The sequence below is a fragment of the Taudactylus pleione genome, unplaced genomic scaffold, assembly GCF_031769625.1.
Source record: "Taudactylus pleione unplaced genomic scaffold, aTauple2 ptg000026l, whole genome shotgun sequence".
In the NCBI taxonomy this organism is placed as follows: domain Eukaryota; kingdom Metazoa; phylum Chordata; class Amphibia; order Anura; family Myobatrachidae; genus Taudactylus; species Taudactylus pleione.
Window position 1 is genome coordinate 43062342 of NW_028284428.1, and position 24784 is coordinate 43087125.

Consider the following 24784-nt stretch of genomic DNA (forward strand, 5'->3'; position numbering starts at 1 on the left):
TACTTTTCCAATTACCTGATCTTCTAGACAAATCTCATGAGTCGAATATAAATATGACATGGGTTTCTCTGCAAACTGAGATTTTTAAAACAGTATTGGTCAAAGGATTGACATTTTTACAGGCATTATGTTTTGTGGCCAAAAATACAATTGAATATATTGAAGATTTAGCATTGAAACACTTGATGCACTATTATTTCAATCTAAAATCTAATTGTAGATTAAATCTATCCTTTCTAAGATTGCAAAAAAAATTAAGCAGTGGCTTGTAAATGTAAAGCTTGAATAACATGAATTTTAGCATTGCAAAACACTCTATGCACAGTAAAACAATAAACTACAATAAGATAATTCTATGTTAAAACCCTTATTTCTATAACACTTTAGCCCTCATAAAACTATATAATTCTTAAAAAAATAAAAGATTATTTTTAGACATATATTTGGTCTTTAATGGAGAGCATTCTAAAAACACAATGTAAGGAAATCAACCCATGCATTTCCCAAGTACATTTATCTGCACCTAATTTTGACAAAAGCTCTGTTTTAGAGAACAAACAAGTAACCTATTATTGATATTAAAGAAAGTAATCAACCACTCTGAATGAGCTCTCTTCCACCACTTCTTCTAGTTGAAGAAGAGGCACAGTCATCAAAAGCAAACAACATCTGTATGAAACAGAGTTGCCAACTGCCTTCATGCTGAGAAGAAAGCCCTAAAACTCATCATGGTGGTTGGTGAGTTTGGACACTTTCAAACACATTTCTCCCATCATTGCCTATAGAAATGATCCCTGAAAGTATAGTCTTAACAATTCTTTTGATGATGATTTAGCTGGACCACATGAATTACTCTATTAAGTAATGGTGACTTTTTTGTCCCATTCATGGAACTGGATAAAGATTTTGTCAACAATAGTACTTTTCCAATTACCTGATCTTCTAGACAAATCTCATGAGTCGAATATAAATATGACATGGGTTTCTCTGCAAACTGAGATTTTTAAAACAGTATTGGTCAAAGGATTGACATTTTTACAGGCATTATGTTTTGTGGCCAAAAATACAATTGAATATATTGAAGATTTAGCATTGAAACACTTGATGCACTATTATTTCAATCTAAAATCTAATTGTAAATTAAATCTATCCTTTCTAAGATTGCAAAAAAAATTAAGCAGTGGCTTGTAAATGTAAAGCTTGAATAACATGAATTTTAGCTTTGCAAAACACTCTATGCACAGTAAAACAATAAACTACAATAAGATAATTCTATGTTAAAACCCTTATTTCTATAACACTTTAGCCCTCATAAAACTATATAATTCTTAAAAAAATAAAAGATTATTTTTAGACATATATTTGGTCTTTAATAGAGAGCATTCTAAAAACACAATGTAAGGAAATCAACACATGCATTTCCCAAGTACATTTAACTGCACCTAATTTTGACAAAAGCTCTGTTTTAGAGAACAAACAAGTAATCTATTATTGATATTAAAGAAAGTAATCAACCACTCTGAATGAGCTCTCTTCCACCACTTCTTCTAGTTGAAGAAGAGGCACAGTCATCAAAAGCAAACAACATCTGTATGAAACAGAGTTGCCAACTGCCTTCATGCTGAGAAGAAAGCCCTAAAACTCATCATGGTGGTTGGTGAGTTTGGACACTTTCAAACACATTTCTCCCATCATTGCCTATAGAAATGATTCCTGAAAGTATAGTCTTAACAATTCTTTTGATGATGATTTAGCTGGTCCACATGAATTACTCTTTTAAGTAATGGTGACTTTTTTGTCCCATTCATGGAACTGGATAAAGATTTTGTCAACAATAGTACTTTTCCAATTACCTGATCTTCTAGACAAATCTCATGAGTCGAATATAAATATGACATGGGTTTCTCTGCAAACTGAGATTTTTAAAACAGTATTGGTCAAAGGATTGACATTTTTACAGGCATTATGTTTTGTGGCCAAAAATACAATTGAATATATTGAAGATTTAGCATTGAAACACTTGATGCACTATTATTTCAATCTAAAATCTAATTGTAAATTAAATCTATCCTTTCTAAGATTGCAAAAAAAATTAAGCAGTGGCTTGTAAATGTAAAGCTTGAATAACATGAATTTTAGCTTTGCAAAACACTCTATGCACAGTAAAACAATAAACTACAATAAGATAATTCTATGTTAAAACCCTTATTTCTATAACACTTTAGCCCTCATAAAACTATATAATTCTTAAAAAAAATAAAAGATTATTTTTAGACATATATTTGGTCTTTAATGGAGAGCATTCTAAAAACACAAAGTAAGGAAATCAACACATGCATTTCCCAAGTACATTTAAGTGCACCTAATTTTGACAAAAGCTCTGTTTTAGAGAACAAACAAGTAATCTATTATTGATATTAAAGAAAGTAATCAACCACTCTGAATGAGCTCTCTTCCACCATTTCTTCTAGTTGAAGAAGAGGCACAGTCATCAAAAGCAAACAACATCTGTATGAAACAGAGTTGCCAACTGCCTTCATGCTGAGAAGAAAGCCCTAAAACTCATCATGGTGGTTGGTGAGTTTGGACACTTTCAAACACATTTCTCCCATCATTGCCTATAGAAATGATCCCTGAAAGTATAGTCTTAACAATTCTTTTGATGATGATTTAGCTGGACCACATGAATTACTCTTTTAAGTAATGGTGACTTTTTTGTCCCATTCATGGAACTGGATAAAGATTTTGTCAACAATAGTACTTTTCCAATTACCTGATCTTCTAGACAAATCTCATGAGTTGAATATAAATATGACATGGGTTTCTCTGCAAACTGAGATTTTTAAAACAGTATTGGTCAAAGGATTGACATTTTTACAGGGATTATGTTTTGTGGCCAAAAATACAATTGAATATATTGAAGATTTAGCATTGAAACACTTGATGCACTATTATTTCAATCTAAAATCTAATTGTAAATTAAATCTATCCTTTCTAAGATTGCAAAAAAAATTAAGCAGTGGCTTGTAAATGTAAAGCTTGAATAACATGAATTTTAGCTTTGCAAAACACTCTATGCACAGTAAAACAATATACTACAATAAGATAATTCTATGTTAAAACCCTTATTTGTATAACACTTTAGCCCTCATTAACCTATACAATTCTTCAAAAAATAAAAGATTATTTTTAGACAGATATTTGTTCTTTACTGGAGAGCATTCTAAAAACACAATGTAAGAAAATCAACACATGCATTTCCCAAGTACATTTAAGTGCACCTAATTTTGACAAAAGCTCTGTTTTAGAGAACAAACAAGTAATCTATTATTGATTTTAAAGAAAGTAATCAACCACTCTGAATGAGCTCTCTTCCACCACTTCTTCTAGTTGAAGAAGAGGCACAGTCATCAAAAGCAAACAACATCTGTATGAAACAGAGTTGCCAACTGCCTTCATGCTGAGAAGAAAGCCCTAAAACTCATCATGGTGGTTGGTGAGTTTGGACACTTTCAAACACATTTCTCCCATCATTGCCTATAGAAATGATCCCTGAAAGTATAGTCTTAACAATTCTTTTGATGATGATTTAGCTGGACCACATGATTTACTCTTTTAAGTAATGGTGACTTTTTTGTCCCATTCATGGAACTGGATAAAGATTTTGTCAACAATAGTACTTTTCCAATTACCTGATCTTCTAGACAAATCTCATGAGTCGAATATAAATATGACATGGGTTTCTCTGCAAACTGAGATTTTTAAAACAGTATTGGTCAAAGGATTGACATTTTTACAGGGATTATGTTTTGTGGCCAAAAATACAATTGAATATATTGAAGATTTAGCATTGAAACACTTGATGCACTATTATTTCAATCTAAAATCTTATTGTAAATTAAATCTATCCTTTCTAAGATTGCAAAAAAAATTAAGCAGTGGCTTGTAAATGTAAAGCTTGAATAACATGAATTTTAGCTTTGCAAAACACTCTATGCACAGTAAAACAATAAACTACAATAAGATAATTCTATGTTAAAACCCTTATTTCTATAACACTTTAGCCCTCATAAAACTATATAATTCTTAAAAAAATAAAAGATTATTTTTAGACATATATTTGGTCTTTAATGGAGAGCATTCTAAAAACACAATGCAAGGAAATCAACACATGCATTTCCCAAGTACATTTAACTGCACCTAATTTTGACAAAAGCTCTGTTTTAGAGAACAAACAAGTAATCTATTATTGATATTAAAGAAAGTAATCAACCACTCTGAATGAGCTCTCTTCCACCACTTCTTCTAGTTGAAGAAGAGGCACAGTCATCAAAAGCAAACAACATCTGTATGAAACAGAGTTGCCAACTGCCTTCATGCTGAGAAGAAAGCCCTAAAACTCATCATGGTGGTTGGTGAGTTTGGACACTTTCAAACACATTTCTCCCATCATTGCCTATAGAAATGATCCCTGAAAGTATAATCTTAACAATTCTTTTGATGATGATTTAGCTGGACCACATGAATTACTCTTTTAAGTAATGGTGAATTTTTGTCCCATTCATGGAACTGGATAAAGATTTTGTCAACAATAGTACTTTTCCAATTACCTGATCTTCTAGACAAATCTCATGAGTCGAATATAAATATGACATGGGTTTCTCTGCAAACTGAGATTTTTAAAACAGTATTGGTCAAAGGATTGACATTTTTACAGGGATTATGTTTTGTGGCCAAAAATACAATTGAATATATTGAAGATTTAGCATTGAAACACTTGATGCACTATTATTTCAATCTAAAATCTAATTGTAAATTAAATCTATCCTTTCTAAGATTGCAAAAAAAATTAAGCAGTGGCTTGTAAATGTAAAGCTTGAATAACATGAATTTTAGCTTTGCAAAACACTCTATGCACAGTAAAACAATATACTACAATAAGATAATTCTATGTTAAAACCCTTATTTGTATAACACTTTAGCCCTCATTAACCTATATAATTATTCAAAAAATAAAAGATTATTTTTAGACAGATATTTGTTCTTTACTGGAGAGCATTCTAAAAACACAATGTAAGAAAATCAACACATGCATTTCCCAAGTACATTTAAGTGCACCTAATTTTGACAAAAGCTCTGTTTTAGAGAACAAACAAGTAATCTATTATTGATTTTAAAGAAAGTAATCAACCACTCTGAATGAGCTCTCTTCCACCACTTCTTCTAGTTGAAAAAGAGGCACAGTCATCAAAAACAAACAACATCTGTATGAAACAGAGTTGCCAACTGCCTTCATGCTGAGAAGAAAGCCCTAAAACTCATCATGGTGGTTGGTGAGTTTGGACACTTTCAAACACATTTCTCCCATCATTGCCTATAGAAATGATCCCTGAAAGTATAGTCTTAACAATTCTTTTGATGATGATTTAGCTGGACCACATGAATTACTCTTTTAAGTAATGGTGACTTTTTTGTCCCATTCATGGAACTGGATAAAGATTTTGTCAACAATAGTACTTTTCCAATTACCTGATCTTCTAGACAAATCTCATGAGTTGAATATAAATATGACATGGGTTTCTCTGCAAACTGAGATTTTTAAAACAGTATTGGTCAAAGGATTGACATTTTTACAGGCATTATGTTTTGTGGCCAAAAATACAATTGAATATATTGAAGATTTAGCATTGAAACACTTGATGCACTATTATTTCAATCTAAAATCTAATTGTAAATTAAATCTATCCTTTCTAAGATTGCAAAAAAAATTAAGCAGTGGCTTGTAAATGTAAAGCTTGAATAACATGAATTTTAGCTTTGCAAAACACTCTATGCACAGTAAAACAATAAACTACAATAAGATAATTCTATGTTAAAACCCTTATTTCTATAACACTTTAGCCCTCATAAAACTATATAATTCTTAAAAAAATAAAAGATTATTTTTAGACATATATTTGGTCTTTAATGGAGAGCATTCTAAAAACACAATGTAAGGAAATCAACCCATGCATTTCCCAAGTACATTTAACTGCACCTAATTTTGACAAAAGCTCTGTTTTAGAGAACAAACAAGTAATCTATTATTGATATTAAAGAAAGTAATCAACCACTCTGAATGAGCTCTCATCCACCACTTCTTCTAGTTGAAGAAGAGGCACAGTCATCAAAAGCAAACAACATCTGTATGAAACAGAGTTGCCAACTGCCTTCATGCTGAGAAGAAAGCCCTAAAACTCATCATGGTGGTTGGTGAGTTTGGACACTTTCAAACACATTTCTCCCATCATTGCCTATAGAAATGATCCCTGAAAGTATAGTCTTTACAATTCTTTTGATGATGATTTAGCTGGACCACATGAATTACTCTATTAAGTAATGGTGACTTTTTTGTCCCATTCATGGAACTGGATAAAGATTTTGTCAACAATAGTACTTTTCCAATTACCTGATCTTCTAGACAAATCTCATGAGTCGAATATAAATATGACATGGGTTTCTCTGCAAACTGAGATTTTTAAAACAGTATTGGTCAAAGGATTGACATTTTTACAGGCATTATGTTTTGTGGCCAAAAATACAATTGAATATATTGAAGATTTAGCATTGAAACACTTGATGCACTATTATTTCAATCTAAAATCTAATTGTAAATTAAATCTATCCTTTCTAAGATTGCAAAAAAAATTAAGCAGTGGCTTGTAAATGTAAAGCTTGAATAACATGAATTTTAGCTTTGCAAAACACTCTATGCACAGTAAAACAATAAACTACAATAAGATAATTCTATGTTAAAACCCTTATTTCTATAACACTTTAGCCCTCATAAAACTATATAATTCTTCAAAAAATAAAAGATTATTTTTAGACATATATTTGGTCTTTAATGGAGAGCATTCTAAAAACACAATGTAAGGAAATCAACCCATGCATTTCCTAAGTACATTTAAGTGCACCTAATTTTGACAAAAGCTCTGTTTTAGAGAACAAACAAGTAATCTATTATTGATATTAAAGAAAGTAATCAACCACTCTGAATGAGCTCTCTTCCACCACTTCTTCTAGTTGAAGAAGAGGCACAGTCATCAAAAGCAAACAACATCTGTATGAAACAGAGTTGCCAACTGCCTTCATGCTGAGAAGAAAGCCCTAAAACTCATCATGGTGGTTGGTGAGTTTGGACACTTTCAAACACATTTCTCCCATCATTGCCTATAGAAATGATCCCTGAAAGTATAGTCTTAACAATTCTTTTGATGATGATTTAGCTGGACCACATGAATTACTCTATTAAGTAATGGTGACTTTTTTGTCCCATTCATGGAACTGGATAAAGATTTTGTCAACAATAGTACTTTTCCAATTACCTGATCTTCTAGACAAATCTCATGAGTCGAATATAAATATGACATGGGTTTCTCTGCAAACTGAGATTTTTAAAACAGTATTGGTCAAAGGATTGACATTTTTACAGGCATTATGTTTTGTGGCCAAAAATACAATTGAATATATTGAAGATTTAGCATTGAAACACTTGATGCACTATTATTTCAATCTAAAATCTAATTGTAAATTAAATCTATCCTTTCTAAGATTGCAAAAAAAATTAAGCAGTGGCTTGTAAATGTAAAGCTTGAATAACATGAATTTTAGCTTTGCAAAACACTCTATGCACAGTAAAACAATAAACTACAATAAGATAATTCTATGTTAAAACCCTTATTTCTATAACACTTTAGCCCTCATAAAACTATATAATTCTTAAAAAAATAAAAGATTATTTTTAGACATATATTTGGTCTTTAATAGAGAGCATTCTAAAAACACAATGTAAGGAAATCAACACATGCATTTCCCAAGTACATTTAACTGCACCTAATTTTGACAAAAGCTCTGTTTTAGAGAACAAACAAGTAATCTATTATTGATATTAAAGAAAGTAATCAACCACTCTGAATGAGCTCTCTTCCACCACTTCTTCTAGTTGAAGAAGAGGCACAGTCATCAAAAGCAAACAACATCTGTATGAAACAGAGTTGCCAACTGCCTTCATGCTGAGAAGAAAGCCCTAAAACTCATCATGGTGGTTGGTGAGTTTGGACACTTTCAAACACATTTCTCCCATCATTGCCTATAGAAATGATCCCTGAAAGTATAGTCTTAACAATTCTTTTGATGATGATTTAGCTGGACCACATGAATTACTCTTTTAAGTAATGGTGACTTTTTTGTCCCATTCATGGAACTGGATAAAGATTTTGTCAACAATAGTACTTTTCCAATTACCTGATCTTCTAGACAAATCTCATGAGTCGAATATAAATATGACATGGGTTTCTCTGCAAACTGAGATTTTTAAAACAGTATTGGTCAAAGGATTGACATTTTTACAGGCATTATGTTTTGTGGCCAAAAATACAATTGAATATATTCAAGATTTAGCATTGAAACACTTGATGCACTATTATTTAAATCTAAAATCTAATTGTAAATTAAATCTATCCTTTCTAAGATTGCAAAAAAAATTAAGCAGTGGCTTGTAAATGTAAAGCTTGAATAACATGAATTTTAGCTTTGCAAAACACTCTATGCACAGTAAAACAATAAACTACAATAAGATAATTCTATGTTAAAACCCTTATTTCTATAACACTTTAGCCCTCATAAAACTATATAATTCTTAAAAAAATAAAAGATTATTTTTAGACATATATTTGGTCTTTAATGGAGAGCATTCTAAAAACACAATGTAAGGAAATCAACACATGCATTTCCCAAGTACATTTAAGTGCACCTAATTTTGACAAAAGCTCTGTTTTAGAGAACAAACAAGTAATCTATTATTGATATTAAAGAAAGTAATCAACCACTCTGAATGAGCTCTCTTCCACCACTTCTTCTAGTTGAAGAAGAGGCACAGTCATCAAAAGCAAACAACATCTGTATGAAACAGAGTTGCCAACTGCCTTCATGCTGAGAAGAAAGCCCTAAAACTCATCATGGTGGTTGGTGAGTTTGGACACTTTCAAACACATTTCTCCCATCATTGCCTATAGAAAAGATCTCTGAAAGTATAGTCTTAACAATTCTTTTGATGATGATTTAGCTGGACCACATGAATTACTCTATTAAGTAATGGTGACTTTTTTGTCCCATTCATGGAACTGGATAAAGATTTTGTCAACAATAGTACTTTTCCAATTACCTGATCTTCTAGACAAATCTCATGAGTCGAATATAAATATGAAATGGGTTTCTCTGCAAACTGAGATTTTTAAAACAGTATTGGTCAAAGGATTGATATTTTTACAGGCATTATGTTTTGTGGCCAAAAATACAATTGAATATATTGAAGATTTAGCATTGAAACACTTGATGCACTATTATTTCAATCTAAAATCTAATTGTAAATTAAATCTATCCTTTCTAAGATTGCAAAAAAAATTAAGCAGTGGCTTGTAAATGTAAAGCTTGAATAACATGAATTTTAGCTTTGCAAAACACTCTATGCACAGTAAAACAATAAACTACAATAAGATAATTCTATGTTAAAACCCTTATTTCTATAACACTTTAGCCCTCATAAAACTATATAATTCTTAAAAAAATAAAAGATTATTTTTAGACATATATTTGGTCTTTAATGGAGAGCATTCTAAAAACACAATGTAAGGAAATCAACCCATGCATTTCCCAAGTACATTTAACTGCACCTAATTTTGACAAAAGCTCTGTTTTAGAGAACAAACAAGTAATCTATTATTGATATTAAAGAAAGTAATCAACCACTCTGAATGAGCTCTCTTCCACCACTTCTTCTAGTTGAAGAAGAGGCACAGTCATCAAAAGCAAACAACATCTGTATGAAACAGAGTTGCCAACTGCCTTCATGCTGAGAAGAAAGTCCTAAAACTCATCATGGTGGTTGGTGAGTTTGGACACTTTCAAACACATTTCTCCCATCATTGCCTATAGAAATGATCCCTGAAAGTATAGTCTTAACAATTCTTTTGATGATGATTTAGCTGGACCACATGAATTACTCTTTTAAGTAATGGTGACTTTTTTGTCCCATTCATGGAACTGGATAAAGATTTTGTCAACAATAGTACTTTTCCAATTACCTGATCTTCTAGACAAATCTCATGAGTCGAATATAAATATGACATGGGTTTCTCTGCAAACTGAGATTTTTAAAACAGTATTGGTCAAAGGATTGACATTTTTACAGGCATTATGTTTTGTGGCCAAAAATACAATTGAATATATTGAAGATTTAGCATTGAAACACTTGATGCACTATTATTTCAATCTAAAATCTAATTGTAAATTAAATCTATCCTTTCTAAGATTGCAAAAAAAATTAAGCAGTGGCTTGTAAATGTAAAGCTTGAATAACATGAATTTTAGCTTTGCAAAACACTCTATGCACAGTAAAACAATAAACTACAATAAGATAATTCTATGTTAAAACCCTTATTTCTATAACACTTTAGCCCTCATAAAACTATATAATTCTTCAAAAAATAAAAGATTATTTTTAGACATATATTTGGTCTTTAATGGAGAGCATTCTAAAAACACAATGTAAGGAAATCAACCCATGCATTTCCCAAGTACATTTAAGTGCACCTAATTTTGACAAAAGCTCTGTTTTAGAGAACAAACAAGTAATCTATTATTGATATTAAAGAAAGTAATCAACCACTCTGAATGAGCTCTCTTCCACCACTTCTTCTAGTTGAAGAAGAGGCACAGTCATCAAAAGCAAACAACATCTGTATGAAACAGAGTTGCCAACTGCCTTCATGCTGAGAAGAAAGCCTTAAAACTCATCATGGTGGTTGGTGAGTTTGGACACTTTCAAACACATTTCTCCCATCATTGCCTATAGAAATGATCCCTGAAAGTATAGTCTTAACAATTCTTTTGATGATGATTTAGCTGGACCACATGAATTACTCTTTTAAGTAATGGTGACTTTTTTGTCCCATTCATGGAACTGGATAAAGATTTTGTCAACAATAGTACTTTTCCAATTACCTGATCTTCTAGACAAATCTCATGAGTCGAATATAAATATGACATGGGTTTCTCTGCAAACTGAGATTTTTAAAACAGTATTGGTCAAAGGATTGACATTTTTACAGGCATTATGTTTTGTGTCCAAAAATACAATTGAATATATTGAAGATTTAGCATTGAAACACTTGATGCACTATTATTTCAATCTAAAATCTAATTGTAAATTAAATCTATCCTTTCTAAGATTGCAAAAAAAATTAAGCAGTGGCTTGTAAATGTAAAGCTTGAATAACATGAATTTTAGCTTTGCAAAACACTCTATGCACAGTAAAACAATAAACTACAATAAGATAATTCTATGTTAAAACCCTTATTTCTATAACACTTTAGCCCTCATAAAACTATATAATTCTTCAAAAAATAAAAGATTATTTTTAGACATATATTTGGTCTTTAATAGAGAGCATTCTAAAAACACAATGTAAGGAAATCAACACATGCATTTCCCAAGTACATTTAACTGCACCTAATTTTGACAAAAGCTCTGTTTTAGAGAACAAACAAGTAATCTATTATTGATATTAAAGAAAGTAATCAACCACTCTGAATGAGCTCTCTTCCACCACTTCTTCTAGTTGAAGAAGAGGCACAGTCATCAAAAGCAAACAACATCTGTATGAAACAGAGTTGCCAACTGCCTTCATGCTGAGAAGAAAGCCCTAAAACTCATCATGGTGGTTGGTGAGTTTGGACACTTTCAAACACATTTCTCCCATCATTGCCTATAGAAATGATCCCTGAAAGTATAGTCTTAACAATTCTTTTGATGATGATTTAGCTGGACCACATGAATTACTCTTTTAAGTAATGGTGACTTTTTTGTCCCATTCATGGAACTGGATAAAGATTTTGTCAACAATAGTACTTTTCCAATTACCTGATCTTCTAGACAAATCTCATGAGTCGAATATAAATATGACATGGGTTTCTCTGCAAACTGAGATTTTTAAAACAGTATTGGTCAAAGGATTGACATTTTTACAGGCATTATGTTTTGTGTCCAAAAATACAATTGAATATATTGAAGATTTAGCATTGAAACACTTGATGCACTATTATTTCAATCTAAAATCTAATTGTAAATTAAATCTATCCTTTCTAAGATTGCAAAAAAAATTAAGCAGTGGCTTGTAAATGTAAAGCTTGAATAACATGAATTTTAGCTTTGCAAAACACTCTATGCACAGTAAAACAATAAACTACAATAAGATAATTCTATGTTAAAACCCTTATTTCTATAACACTTTAGCCCTCATAAAACTATATAATTCTTCAAAAAATAAAAGATTATTTTTAGACATATATTTGGTCTTTAATAGAGAGCATTCTAAAAACACAATGTAAGGAAATCAACACATGCATTTCCCAAGTACATTTAACTGCACCTAATTTTGACAAAAGCTCTGTTTTAGAGAACAAACAAGTAATCTATTATTGATATTAAAGAAAGTAATCAACCACTCTGAATGAGCTCTCTTCCACCACTTCTTCTAGTTGAAGAAGAGGCACAGTCATCAAAAGCAAACAACATCTGTATGAAACAGAGTTGCCAACTGCCTTCATGCTGAGAAGAAAGCCCTAAAACTCATCATGGTGGTTGGTGAGTTTGGACACTTTCAAACACATTTCTCCCATCATTGCCTATAGAAATGATCCCTGAAAGTATAGTCTTAACATTTCTTTTGATGATGATTTAGCTGGTCCACATGAATTACTCTTTTAAGTAATGGTGACTTTTTTGTCCCATTCATGGAACTGGATAAAGATTTTGTCAACAATAGTACTTTTCCAATTACCTGATCTTCTAGACAAATCTCATGAGTTGAATATAAATATGACATGGGTTTCTCTGCAAACTGAGATTTTTAAAACAGTATTGGTCAAAGGATTGACATTTTTACAGGCATTATGTTTTGTGGCCAAAAATACAATTGAATATATTGAAGATTTAGCATTGAAACACTTGATGCACTATTATTTCAATCTAAAATCTAATTGTAAATTAAATCTATCCTTTCTAAGATTGCAAAAAAAATTAAGCAGTGGCTTGTAAATGTAAAGCTTGAATAACATGAATTTTAGCTTTGCAAAACACTCTATGCACAGTAAAACAATAAACTACAATAAGATAATTCTATGTTAAAACCCTTATTTCTATAACACTTTAGCCCTCATAAAACTATATAATTCTTAAAAAAATAAAAGATTATTTTTAGACATATATTTGGTCTTTAATGGAGAGCATTCTAAAAACACAATGTAAGGAAATCAACCCATGCATTTCCCAAGTACATTTAACTGCACCTAATTTTGACAAAAGCTCTGTTTTAGAGAACAAACAAGTAATCTATTATTGATATTAAAGAAAGTAATCAACCACTCTGAATGAGCTCTCTTCCACCACTTCTTCTAGTTGAAGAAGAGGCACAGTCATCAAAAGCAAACAACATCTGTATGAAACAGAGTTGCCAACTGCCTTCATGCTGAGAAGAAAGCCCTAAAACTCATCATGGTGGTTGGTGAGTTTGGACACTTTCAAACACATTTCTCCCATCATTTTTTTTTTTTTTTTTTTTTTTTTTTTTTTTTGAAACCGTTCAGGTGTAAGATAACTTCTCCATTCCCAAAAGGGATACAGCCACTGTTTGAAGTATCTAACAACTCATCATTAGGTTTCATCCACCAAAAGAAAAATTCCAATTACTGTACATCATATTAACTTACCAGAAAAAAAAACAACAAACAAAGACATAGATCCTTTCCACAAAACTTATTAATAACAAAAACACCAATAAGTACTATCACTGAAATAACATCACCCCTTAAACAAATTATAAACATACTACAAAAAAATCATCCCTAAAACACTAGCACTCCTCCCACCCCAGCTAACTTAAACAAACAATTTCTTTCCATTTCCTATGTTTCCACAACCCCTCTGCATCCTCCCCCCCACCAGCATGCTTATCCCACATATAACATGTGTAAAGTTTCCCCAGTATCATATGAATACATTCCCTTGCATCAATATCATCTCGTCTAAACACATAAATATTCCTAACATCCCACAAAACTTCCGAAACACATACCATAATTAGCCACAGCAACCTTTCATTCACACTACCACACGCACCCAGCCCAAACATAGCCACCTTCCATGACATCACCTGAATCCCAGACAACTCTTTTATCAAACCACCCAAATCCTTCCACACACGCTGTGCATATGAACAATTCCAAAACAAATGGATCACACTCTCAAAACCTCTACACCCTTCCCGTGGACACTCTTCTGACAAAACCAAATGTCTTTTCAACAGCACTTGTCTCACAGACAACACACCATGAAGCTTCATCCATACCACCTCCCTCTGTCTATTATTCAAACCACTCACATTAATCATCTTCCATGTTCTCACACTATCTGTGGAAGTCAAACCATCAATAAGACAAACCTCCTCACGCCCCTTCAACATTTTAATAACATTCTTCCTTTCTCTGAAGTCCTTCACACTCACCCCTAATAAATCAAATTTCCTCACAAACACTTCAATCACACTATACCAATTACACACTCTAAACGCCATTGGCACTGCATTTTCCCTGACACGCCACTTCAAGCCACACATCATCCAACCAGCCATATATTTCATCATATAAGCAGCCTTACTATCAATCTCCATCAATCTCAAAACTTGAGCAATATAATTCAACCCAAAATACACTTCTAAATTTGGAAACCTCATACCTCCATTCTGCCACTCTTTCATCACATGTTCACGTTTCAGACGCTCCATCTTACATCCCCAAAAGAAAAGAAACAGCATTCTATTAATCTTCCTCACACCCCGGGAACCTGGCGGAAACACATTTGCAATATGCAATAACATAGGTAACACCACTGCTTTAATAATTAGAACCTTCCCAAACATAGTCAATTTTCTTAAATTCCAAAAGTTAAGCTTTTTAGCCACTTTCCTCCCTACTTCATCCCAACTTTCCTTACCATTCAGACACTCATCAAAAATAACCCCTAACACCTTTATCCCACCTGACACACACTCCATCTGACTATCCCTCACACTACTGTCCCCAAACCCTTTCACTTTGGACTTGTCCCAATTAACCTTAAAGGCAGATGCCCCACAAAACAACTGTATTAATAATTTTGCTCTGTCCAAAGTAACCTTACTTCCACCCACAACAACCACATCATCCATATAAGCTAGTGTTTTCACACATCTCCCATTACTTCCAGGCACCAAAAAACCTCTAACAACCTTATCCCTACGCAACATACATAACAAAGGCTCAAGCACACAAATGAACATAATAGGAGACAAAGGACAACCCTGACGTACCCCAGACTCAATACTAACATGCTCACTCAAATACCCATTCACCAACAATCTACTACAAGCACCTGCATACAAACATCTAATCTTATTCACAAACTCCCCAGGAAAACCCATCCGCACCAGAACATTAAACATAAATACATGAGACACTCTATCATATGCTTTTTCGAAATCAAGCGCCATCACATACATCTTCTGCTTTCTTACTAGACAATCACCTATCATATCACGCAACAACATTAAATTATCATGCATACGACGTCCTGGGACCGCACATACCTGCTCCTCACCAATCACCTGACTAATAACCACTCTCATACGACATGCTATCAGCTTTGCAAACAACTTATAATCGGAGTTCAATAGTGTAATAGGCCTCCAATTTGCCAAACACCGCCTATCACCTTTTTTAAGAATTAAAACAACCACACCTTCTTTCATAGAATCATTCATCCGGCCATTCACAAAAATATAACGCATGACTTCAACCAAATCAACTTTCACAACATCCCACATACTCATATAAAATTCAACAGGCAAACCATCCTTACCAGGAGATTTATTCCTCCCCATGCTCTTCAATACATCTTTCACCTCATCCTCAGACATATCATTCAATAATAAATCACAATCACCCATATTGACTTTTTCACTAACAGCACTCAGCACCTCACTCTGCATATCTCCATCACCCACCTTCCATTCATACAATTTCTTATAAAATTTCTCAACCTCAAGCATAACATCTTCCGCACCCACTTCCATACCACTATCATCCAATACCACATCCATATCCTTAGACCCTCCACATATCTTGTTGAAAAAAAACCTGCTACATCTTTCATCCTTCTCCATATGTTCAACTTTCACACTATATAAAATCTGTCTACCCCTCTCCTCCAACATCTTATTCACCTCAAACCTCACTGCCTTAATATCATCTGCAACCTCTTGCCCCATTTCTCCCATCATTGCCTATAGAAATGATCCCTGAAAACACAATGTAAAGAAATCAACACATGCATTTCCCAAGTACATTTAAGTGCATCTAATTTTGACAAAAGCTCTGTTTTAGAGAACAAACAAGTAATCTATTATTGATATTAAAGAAAGTAATCAACCACTCTGAATGAGCTCTCTTCCACCACTTCTTCTAGTTGAAGAAGAGGCACAGTCATCAAAAGCAAACAACATCTGTATGAAACAGAGTTGCCAACTGCCTTCATGCTGAGAAGAAAGCCCTAAAACTCATCATGGTGGTTGGTGAGTTTGGACACTTTCAAACACATTTCTCCCATCATTGCCTATAAAAATGATCTCTGAAAGTATAGTCTTAACAATTCTTTTGATGATGATTTAGCTGGACCACATGAATTACTCTATTAAGTAATGGTGACTTTTTTGTCCCATTCATGGAACTGGATAAAGATTTTGTCAACAATAGTACTTTTCCAATTACCTGATCTTCTAGACAAATCTCATGAGTCGAATATAAATATGACATGGGTTTCTCTGCAAACTGAGATTTTTAAAACAGTATTGGTCAAAGGATTGACATTTTTACAGGCATTATGTTTTGTGGCCAAAAATACAATTGAATATATTGAAGATTTAGCATTGAAACACTTGATGCACTATTATTTCAATCTAAAATCTAATTGTAAATTAAATCTATCCTTTCTAAGATTGCAAAAAAAATTAAGCAGTGGCTTGTAAATGTAAAGCTTGAATAACATGAATTTTAGCTTTGCAAAACACTCTATGCACAGTAAAACAATAAACTACAATAAGATAATTCTATGTTAAAACCCTTATTTCTATAACACTTTAGCCCTCATAAAACTATATAATTCTTAAAAAAATAAAAGATTATTTTTAGACATATATTTGGTCTTTAATGGAGAGCATTCTAAAAACACAATGTAAGGAAATCAACACATGCATTTCCCAAGTACATTTAAGTGCACCTAATTTTGACAAAAGCTCTGTTTTAGAGAACAAACAAGTAATCTATTATTGATATTAAAGAAAGTAATCAACCACTCTGAATGAGCTCTCTTCCACCACTTCTTCTAGTTGAAGAAGAGGCACAGTCATCAAAAGCAAACAACATCTGTATGAAACAGAGTTGCCAACTGCCTTCATGCTGAGAAGAAAGCCCTAAAACTCATCATGGTGGTTGGTGAGTTTGGACACTTTCAAACACATTTCTCCCATCATTGCCTATAGAAATGATCCCTGAAAGTATAGTCTTAACAATTCTTTTGATGATGATTTAGCTGGACCACATGAATTACTCTTTTAAGTAATGGTGACTTTTTTGTCCCATTCATGGAACTGGATAAAGATTTTGTCAACAATAGTACTTTTCCAATTACCTGATCTTCTAGACAAATCTCATGAGTCGAATATAAATATGACATGGGTTTCTCTGCAAACTGAGATTTTTAAAACAGTATTGGTCAAAGGATTGACATTTTTACAGGCATTATGTTTTGTGGCCAAAAATACAATTGAATATATTGAAGATTTAGCATTGAAACACTTGATGCACTATTATTTAAATCTAAAATCTAATTGTAAATTAAATCTATCCTTTCTAAGATTGCAAAAAAAATTAAGCAGTGGCTTGTAAATGTAAAGCTTGAATAACATGAATTTTAGCTTTGCAAAACACTCTATGCACAGTAAAACAATAAACTACAATAAGATAATTCTATGTTAAAACCCTTATTTCTATAACACTTTAGCCCTCATAAAACTATATAATTCTTCAAAAAATAAAAGATTATTTTTAGACATATATTTGGTCTTTAATGGAGAGCATTCTAAAAACACAATGTAAGGAAATCAACCCATGCATTTCCCAAGTACATTTAAGTGCACCTAATTTTGACAAAAGCTCTGTTTTAGAGAACAAACAAGTAATCTATTATTGATATTAAAGAAAGTAATCAACCACTCTGAATGAGCTCTCTTCCACCACTTCTTCTAGTTGAAGAAGAGGCACAGTCATCAAAAGCAAACAACATCTGTATGAAACAGAGTTGCCAACTGCCTTCATGCTGAGAAGAAAGCCCTAAAACTCATCATGGTGGTTGGTGAGTTTGGACACTTTCAAACACATTTCTCCCATCATTGCCTATAGAAATGATCCCTGAAAGTATAGTCTTATCAATTCTTTTGATGATGATTTAGCTGGACCACATGAATTACTCTTTTAAGTAATGGTGACTTTTTTGTCCCATTCATGGAACTGGATAAAGATTTTGTCAACAATAGTACTTTTCCAATTACCTGATCTTCTAGACAAATCTCATGAGTCGAATATAAATATGACATGGGTTTCTCTGCAAACTGAGATTTTTAAAACAGTATTGGTCAAAGGATTGACATTTTTACAGGCATTATGTTTTGTGGCCAAAAATACAATTGAATATATTGAAGATTTAGCATTGAAACACTTGATGCACTATTATTTAAATCTAAAATCTAATTGTAAATTAAATCTATCCTTTCTAAGATTGCAAAAAAAATTAAGCAGTGGCTTGTAAATGTAAAGCTTGAATAACATGAATTTTAGCTTTGCAAAACACTCTATGCACAGTAAAACAATAAACTACAATAAGATAATTCTATGTTAAAACCCTTATTTCTATAACACTTTAGCCCTCATAAAACTATATAATTCTTCAAAAAATAAAAGATTATTTTTAGACATATATTTGGTCTTTAATGGAGAGCATTCTAAAAACACAATGTAAGGAAATCAACCCATGCATTTCCCAAGTACATTTAAGTGCACCTAATTTTGACAAAAGCTCTGTTTTAGAGAACAAACAAGTAATCTATTATTGATATTAAAGAAAGTAATCAACCACTCTGAATGAGCTCTCTTCCACCACTTCTTCTAGTTGAAGAAGAGGCACAGTCATCAAAAGCAAACAACATCTGTATGAAACAGAGTTGCCAACTGCCTTCATGCTGAGAAGAAAGCCCTAAAACTCATCATGGTGGTTGGTGAGTTTGGACACTTTCAAACACATTTCTCCCATCATTGCCTATAGAAATGATCCCTGAAAGTATAGTCTTATCAATTCTTTTGATGATGATTTAGCTGGACCACATGAATTACTCTTTTAAGTAATGGTGACTTTTTTGTCCCATTCATGGAACTGGATAAAGATTTTGTCAACAATAGTACTTTTCCAATTACCTGATCTTCTAGACAAATCTCATTAGTTGAATATAAATATGACATGGGTTTCTCTGCAAACTGAGATTTTTAAAACAGTATTGGTCAAAGGATTGACATTTTTACAGGCATTATGTTTTGTGGCCAAAAATACAATTGAATATATTGAAGATTTAGCATTGAAACACTTGATGCACTATTATTTCAATCTAAAATCTAATTGTAAATTAAATCTATCCTTTCTAAGATTGCAAAAAAAATTAAGCAGTGGCTTGTAAATGTAAAGCTTGAATAACATGAATTTTAGCTTTGCAAAACACTCTATGCACAGTAAAACAATAAACTACAATAAGATAATTCTATGTTAAAACCCTTATTTCTATAACACTTTAGCCCTCATAAAACTATATAATTCTTAAAAAAATAAAAGATTATTTTTAGACATATATTTGGTCTTTAATGGAGAGCATTCTAAAAACACAATGTAAGGATATCAACCCATGCATTTCCCAAGTACATTTAAGTGCACCTAATTTTGACAAAGCTCTGTTTTAGAGAACAAACAAGTAATCTATTATTGATATTAAAGAAAGTAATCAACCACTCTGAATGAGCTCTCTTCCACCACTTCTTCTAGTTGAAGAAGAGGCACAGTCATCAAAAGCAAACAACATCTGTATGAAACAGAGTTGCCAACTGCCTTCATGCTGAGAAGAAAGCCCTAAAACTCATCATGGTGGTTGGTGAGTTTGGACACTTTCAAACACATTTCTCCCATCATTGCCTATAGAAATGATCTCTGAAAGTATAGTCTTAACAATTCTTTTGATGATGATTTAGCTGGACCACATGAATTACTCTATTAAGTAATGGTGACTTTTTTGTCCCATTCATGGAACTGGATAAAGATTTTGTCAACAATAGTACTTTTCCAATTACCTGATCTTCTAGACAAATCTCATGAGTCGAATATAAATATGACATGGGTTTCTCTGCAAACTGAGATTTTTAAAACAGTATTGGTCAAAGGATTGACATTTTTACAGGCATTATGTTTTGTGGCCAAAAATACAATTGAATATATTGAAGATTTAGCATTGAAACACTTGATGCACTATTATTTCAATCTAAAATCTAATTGTAAATTAAATCTATCCTTTCTAAGATTGCAAAAAAAATTAAGCAGTGGCTTGTAAATGTAAAGCTTGAATAACATGAATTTTAGCTTTGCAAAACACTCTATGCACAGTAAAACAATAAACTACAATAAGATAATTCTATGTTAAAACCCTTATTTCTATAACACTTTAGCCCTCATAAAACTATATAATTCTTAAAAAAAGAAAAGATTATTTTTAGACATATATTTGGTCTTTAATGGAGAGCATTCTAAAAACACAATGTAAGGAAATCAACACATGCATTTCCCAAGTACATTTAAGTGCACCTAATTTTGACAAAAGCTCTGTTTTAGAGAACAAACAAGTAATCTATTATTGATATTAAAGAAAGTAATCAACCACTCTGAATGAGCTCTCTTCCACCACTTCTTCTAGTTGAAGAAGAGGCACAGTCATCAAAAGCAAACAACATCTGTATGAAACAGAGTTGCCAACTGCCTTCATGCTGAGAAGAAAGCCCTAAAACTCATCATGGTGGTTGGTGAGTTTGGACACTTTCAAACACATTTCTCCCATCATTGCCTATAGAAATGATCCATGAAAGTATAGTCTTAACAATTCTTTTGATGATGATTTAGCTGGACCACATGAATTACTCTTTTAAGTAATGGTGACTTTTTTGTCCCATTCATGGAACTGGATAAAGATTTTGTCAACAATAGTACTTTTCCAATTACCTGATCTTCTAGACAAATCTCATGAGTTGAATATAAATATGACATGGGTTTCTCTGCAAACTGAGATTTTTAAAACAGTATTGGTCAAAGGATTGACATTTTTACAGGCATTATGTTTTGTGGCCAAAAATACAATTGAATATATTGAAGATTTAGCATTGAAACACTTGATGCACTATTATTTCAATCTAAAATCTAATTGTAAATTAAATCTATCCTTTCTAAGATTGCAAAAAAAATTAAGCAGTGGCTTGTAAATGTAAAGCTTGAATAACATGAATTTTAGCTTTGCAAAACACTCTATGCACAGTAAAACAATAAACTACAATAAGATAATTCTATGTTAAAACCCTTATTTCTATAACACTTTAGCCCTCATAAAACTATATAATTCTTAAAAAAATAAAAGATTATTTTTAGACATATATTTGGTCTTTAATGGAGAGCATTCTAAAAACACAATGTAAGGATATCAACCCATGCATTTCCCAAGTACATTTAAGTGCACCTAATTTTGACAAAGCTCTGTTTTAGAGAACAAACAAGTAATCTATTATTGATATTAAAGAAAGTAATCAACCACTCTGAATGAGCTCTCTTCCACCACTTCTTCTAGTTGAAGAAGAGGCACAGTCATCAAAAGCAAACAACATCTGTATGAAACAGAGTTGCCAACTGCCTTCATGCTGAGAAGAAAGCCCTAAAACTCATCATGGTGGTTGGTGAGTTTGGACACTTTCAAACACATTTCTCCCATCATTGCCTATAAAAATGATCTCTGAAAGTATAGTCTTAACAATTCTTTTGATGATGATTTAGCTGGACCACATGAATTACTCTATTAAGTAATGGTGACTTTTTGTCCCATTCATGGAACTGGATAAAGATTTTGTCAACAATAGTACTTTTCCAATTACCTGATCTTCTAGACAAATCTCATGAGTCGAATATAAATATGACATGGGTTTCTCTGCAAACTGAGATTTTTAAAACAGTATTGGTCAAAGGATTGACATTTTACAGGCATTATGTTTTGTGGCCAAAAATACAATTGAATATATTGAAGATTTAGCATTGAAACACTTGATGCACTATTATTTCAATCTAAAATCTAATTGTAAATTAAATCTATCCTTTCTAAGATTGCAAAAAAAATTAAGCAGTGGCTTGTAAATGTAAAGCTTGAATAACATGAATTTTAGCTTTGCAAAACACTCTATGCACAGTAAAACAATAAACTACAATAAGATAATTCTATGTTAAAACCCTTATTTCTATAACACTTTAGCCCTCATAAAACTATATAATTCTTCAAAAAATAAAAGATTATTTTTAGACATATATTTGGTCTTTAATGGAGAGCATTCTAAAAACACAATGTAAGGAAATCAACCCATGCATTTCCCAAGTACATTTAAGTGCACCTAATTTTGACAAAAGCTCTGTTTTAGAGAACAAACAAGTAATCTATTATTGATATTAAAGAAAGTAATCAACCACTCTGAATGAGCTCTCTTCCACCACTTCTTCTAGTTGAAGAAGAGGCACAGTCATCAAAAGCAAACAACATCTGTATGAAACAGAGTTGCCAACTGCCTTCATGCTGAGAAGAAAGCCCTAAAACTCATCATGGTGGTTGGTGAGTTTGGACACTTTCAAACACATTTCTCCCATCATTGCCTATAGAAATGATCCCTGAAAGTATAGTCTTAACAATTCTTTTGATGATGATTTAGCTGGACCACATGAATTACTCTTTTAAGTAATGGTGACTTTTTTGTCCCATTCATGGAACTGGATAAAGATTTTGTCAACAATAGTACTTTTCCAATTACCTGATCTTCTAGACAAATCTCATGAGTCGAATATAAATATGACATGGGTTTCTCTGCAAACTGAGATTTTTAAAACAGTATTGGTCAAAGGATTGACATTTTACAGGCATTATGTTTTGTGGCCAAAAATACAATTGAATATATTGAAGATTTAGCATTGAAACACTTGATGCACTATTATTTCAATCTAAAATCTAATTGTAAATTAAATCTATCCTTTCTAAGATTGCAAAAAAAATTAAGCAGTGGCTTGTAAATGTAAAGCTTGAATAACATGAATTTTAGCTTTGCAAAACACTCTATGCACAGTAAAACAATAAACTACAATAAGATAATTCTATGTTAAAACCCTTATTTCTATAACACTTTAGCCCTCATAAAACTATATAATTCTTCAAAAAATAAAAGATTATTTTTAGACATATATTTGGTCTTTAATGGAGAGCATTCTAAAAACACAATGTAAGGAAATCAACCCATGCATTTCCCAAGTACATTTAAGTGCACCTAATTTTGACAAAAGCTCTGTTTTAGAGAACAAACAAGTAATCTATTATTGATATTAAAGAAAGTAATCAACCACTCTGAATGAGCTCTCTTCCACCACTTCTTCTAGTTGAAGAAGAGGCACAGTCATCAAAAGCAAACAACATCTGTATGAAACAGAGTTGCCAACTGCCTTCATGCTGAGAAGAAAGCCCTAAAACTCATCATGGTGGTTGGTGAGTTTGGACACTTTCAAACACATTTCTCCCATCATTGCCTATAGAAATGATCCCTGAAAGTATAGTCTTAACAATTCTTTTGATGATGATTTAGCTGGACCACATGAATTACTCTTTTAAGTAATGGTGACTTTTTTGTCCCATTCATGGAACTGGATAAAGATTTTGTCAACAATAGTACTTTTCCAATTACCTGATCTTCTAGACAAATCTCATGAGTCGAATATAAATATGACATGGGTTTCTCTGCAAACTGAGATTTTTAAAACAGTATTGGTCAAAGGATTGACATTTTTACAGGCATTATGTTTTGTGGCCAAAAATACAATTGAATATATTGAAGATTTAGCATTGAAACACTTGATGCACTATTATTTCAATCTAAAATCTAATTGTAAATTAAATCTATCCTTTCTAAGATTGCAAAAAAAATTAAGCAGTGGCTTGTAAATGTAAAGCTTGAATAACATGAATTTTAGCTTTGCAAAACACTCTATGCACAGTAAAACAATAAACTACAATAAGATAATTCTATGTTAAAACCCTTATTTCTATAACACTTTAGCCCTCATAAAACTATATAATTCTTAAAAAAATAAAAGATTATTTTCAGACATATATTTGGTCTTTAATGGAGAGCATTCTAAAAACACAATGTAAGGAAATCAACCCATGCATTTCCCAAGTACATTTAAGTGCACCTAATTTTGACAAAAGCTCTGTTTTAG

At 32.1% G+C, this 24784-nt stretch overlaps 23 non-coding genes and 1 pseudogene across 23 annotated transcripts; all 24 read right to left on the reverse strand.

Annotated features, from left to right (window-relative positions):
* Window positions 1-594: 594 nt before the first annotated feature.
* Window positions 595-810, reverse strand: LOC148539543 (small nucleolar RNA U3). Its single transcript, XR_015870705.1, has one exon. It is a non-coding gene; the product is annotated as a small nucleolar RNA U3 (small nucleolar RNA).
* A 703-nt stretch (window positions 811-1513) lies between these two features.
* Window positions 1514-1729, reverse strand: LOC148539544 (small nucleolar RNA U3). Its single transcript, XR_015870564.1, has one exon. It is a non-coding gene; the product is annotated as a small nucleolar RNA U3 (small nucleolar RNA).
* Window positions 1730-2433: 704 nt separating this feature from the next.
* On the reverse strand, window positions 2434-2649 carry LOC148539545 (small nucleolar RNA U3). The gene has a single exon (XR_015870875.1). It is a non-coding gene; the product is annotated as a small nucleolar RNA U3 (small nucleolar RNA).
* Window positions 2650-3352: 703 nt separating this feature from the next.
* On the reverse strand, window positions 3353-3568 carry LOC148539546 (small nucleolar RNA U3). The gene has a single exon (XR_015870707.1). It is a non-coding gene; the product is annotated as a small nucleolar RNA U3 (small nucleolar RNA).
* A 703-nt stretch (window positions 3569-4271) lies between these two features.
* On the reverse strand, window positions 4272-4487 carry LOC148539547 (small nucleolar RNA U3). The gene has a single exon (XR_015870801.1). It is a non-coding gene; the product is annotated as a small nucleolar RNA U3 (small nucleolar RNA).
* Window positions 4488-5189: 702 nt separating this feature from the next.
* On the reverse strand, window positions 5190-5405 carry LOC148539548 (small nucleolar RNA U3). Its single transcript, XR_015870881.1, has one exon. It is a non-coding gene; the product is annotated as a small nucleolar RNA U3 (small nucleolar RNA).
* Window positions 5406-6108: 703 nt separating this feature from the next.
* LOC148539549 (small nucleolar RNA U3) lies at window positions 6109-6324 on the reverse strand. Its single transcript, XR_015870912.1, has one exon. It is a non-coding gene; the product is annotated as a small nucleolar RNA U3 (small nucleolar RNA).
* Window positions 6325-7027: 703 nt separating this feature from the next.
* Window positions 7028-7243, reverse strand: LOC148539550 (small nucleolar RNA U3). Its single transcript, XR_015870710.1, has one exon. It is a non-coding gene; the product is annotated as a small nucleolar RNA U3 (small nucleolar RNA).
* A 703-nt stretch (window positions 7244-7946) lies between these two features.
* Window positions 7947-8162, reverse strand: LOC148539551 (small nucleolar RNA U3). The gene has a single exon (XR_015870712.1). It is a non-coding gene; the product is annotated as a small nucleolar RNA U3 (small nucleolar RNA).
* Window positions 8163-8865: 703 nt separating this feature from the next.
* On the reverse strand, window positions 8866-9081 carry LOC148539552 (small nucleolar RNA U3). Its single transcript, XR_015870972.1, has one exon. It is a non-coding gene; the product is annotated as a small nucleolar RNA U3 (small nucleolar RNA).
* A 703-nt stretch (window positions 9082-9784) lies between these two features.
* LOC148539553 (small nucleolar RNA U3) lies at window positions 9785-10000 on the reverse strand. Its single transcript, XR_015870959.1, has one exon. It is a non-coding gene; the product is annotated as a small nucleolar RNA U3 (small nucleolar RNA).
* A 703-nt stretch (window positions 10001-10703) lies between these two features.
* Window positions 10704-10919, reverse strand: LOC148539554 (small nucleolar RNA U3). Its single transcript, XR_015870957.1, has one exon. It is a non-coding gene; the product is annotated as a small nucleolar RNA U3 (small nucleolar RNA).
* Window positions 10920-11622: 703 nt separating this feature from the next.
* LOC148539555 (small nucleolar RNA U3) lies at window positions 11623-11838 on the reverse strand. The gene has a single exon (XR_015870714.1). It is a non-coding gene; the product is annotated as a small nucleolar RNA U3 (small nucleolar RNA).
* Window positions 11839-12541: 703 nt separating this feature from the next.
* Window positions 12542-12757, reverse strand: LOC148539556 (small nucleolar RNA U3). The gene has a single exon (XR_015870716.1). It is a non-coding gene; the product is annotated as a small nucleolar RNA U3 (small nucleolar RNA).
* Window positions 12758-13460: 703 nt separating this feature from the next.
* LOC148539557 (small nucleolar RNA U3) lies at window positions 13461-13642 on the reverse strand (annotated as a pseudogene).
* A 2920-nt stretch (window positions 13643-16562) lies between these two features.
* LOC148539558 (small nucleolar RNA U3) lies at window positions 16563-16778 on the reverse strand. The gene has a single exon (XR_015870998.1). It is a non-coding gene; the product is annotated as a small nucleolar RNA U3 (small nucleolar RNA).
* Window positions 16779-17481: 703 nt separating this feature from the next.
* LOC148539559 (small nucleolar RNA U3) lies at window positions 17482-17697 on the reverse strand. Its single transcript, XR_015870718.1, has one exon. It is a non-coding gene; the product is annotated as a small nucleolar RNA U3 (small nucleolar RNA).
* A 703-nt stretch (window positions 17698-18400) lies between these two features.
* On the reverse strand, window positions 18401-18616 carry LOC148539560 (small nucleolar RNA U3). The gene has a single exon (XR_015870722.1). It is a non-coding gene; the product is annotated as a small nucleolar RNA U3 (small nucleolar RNA).
* Window positions 18617-19319: 703 nt separating this feature from the next.
* LOC148539561 (small nucleolar RNA U3) lies at window positions 19320-19535 on the reverse strand. Its single transcript, XR_015870723.1, has one exon. It is a non-coding gene; the product is annotated as a small nucleolar RNA U3 (small nucleolar RNA).
* Window positions 19536-20237: 702 nt separating this feature from the next.
* LOC148539562 (small nucleolar RNA U3) lies at window positions 20238-20453 on the reverse strand. The gene has a single exon (XR_015870822.1). It is a non-coding gene; the product is annotated as a small nucleolar RNA U3 (small nucleolar RNA).
* A 703-nt stretch (window positions 20454-21156) lies between these two features.
* Window positions 21157-21372, reverse strand: LOC148539563 (small nucleolar RNA U3). The gene has a single exon (XR_015871010.1). It is a non-coding gene; the product is annotated as a small nucleolar RNA U3 (small nucleolar RNA).
* Window positions 21373-22074: 702 nt separating this feature from the next.
* Window positions 22075-22290, reverse strand: LOC148539564 (small nucleolar RNA U3). The gene has a single exon (XR_015871000.1). It is a non-coding gene; the product is annotated as a small nucleolar RNA U3 (small nucleolar RNA).
* A 701-nt stretch (window positions 22291-22991) lies between these two features.
* LOC148539565 (small nucleolar RNA U3) lies at window positions 22992-23207 on the reverse strand. Its single transcript, XR_015870725.1, has one exon. It is a non-coding gene; the product is annotated as a small nucleolar RNA U3 (small nucleolar RNA).
* Window positions 23208-23909: 702 nt separating this feature from the next.
* On the reverse strand, window positions 23910-24125 carry LOC148539566 (small nucleolar RNA U3). Its single transcript, XR_015870727.1, has one exon. It is a non-coding gene; the product is annotated as a small nucleolar RNA U3 (small nucleolar RNA).
* Window positions 24126-24784: the final 659 nt, after the last annotated feature.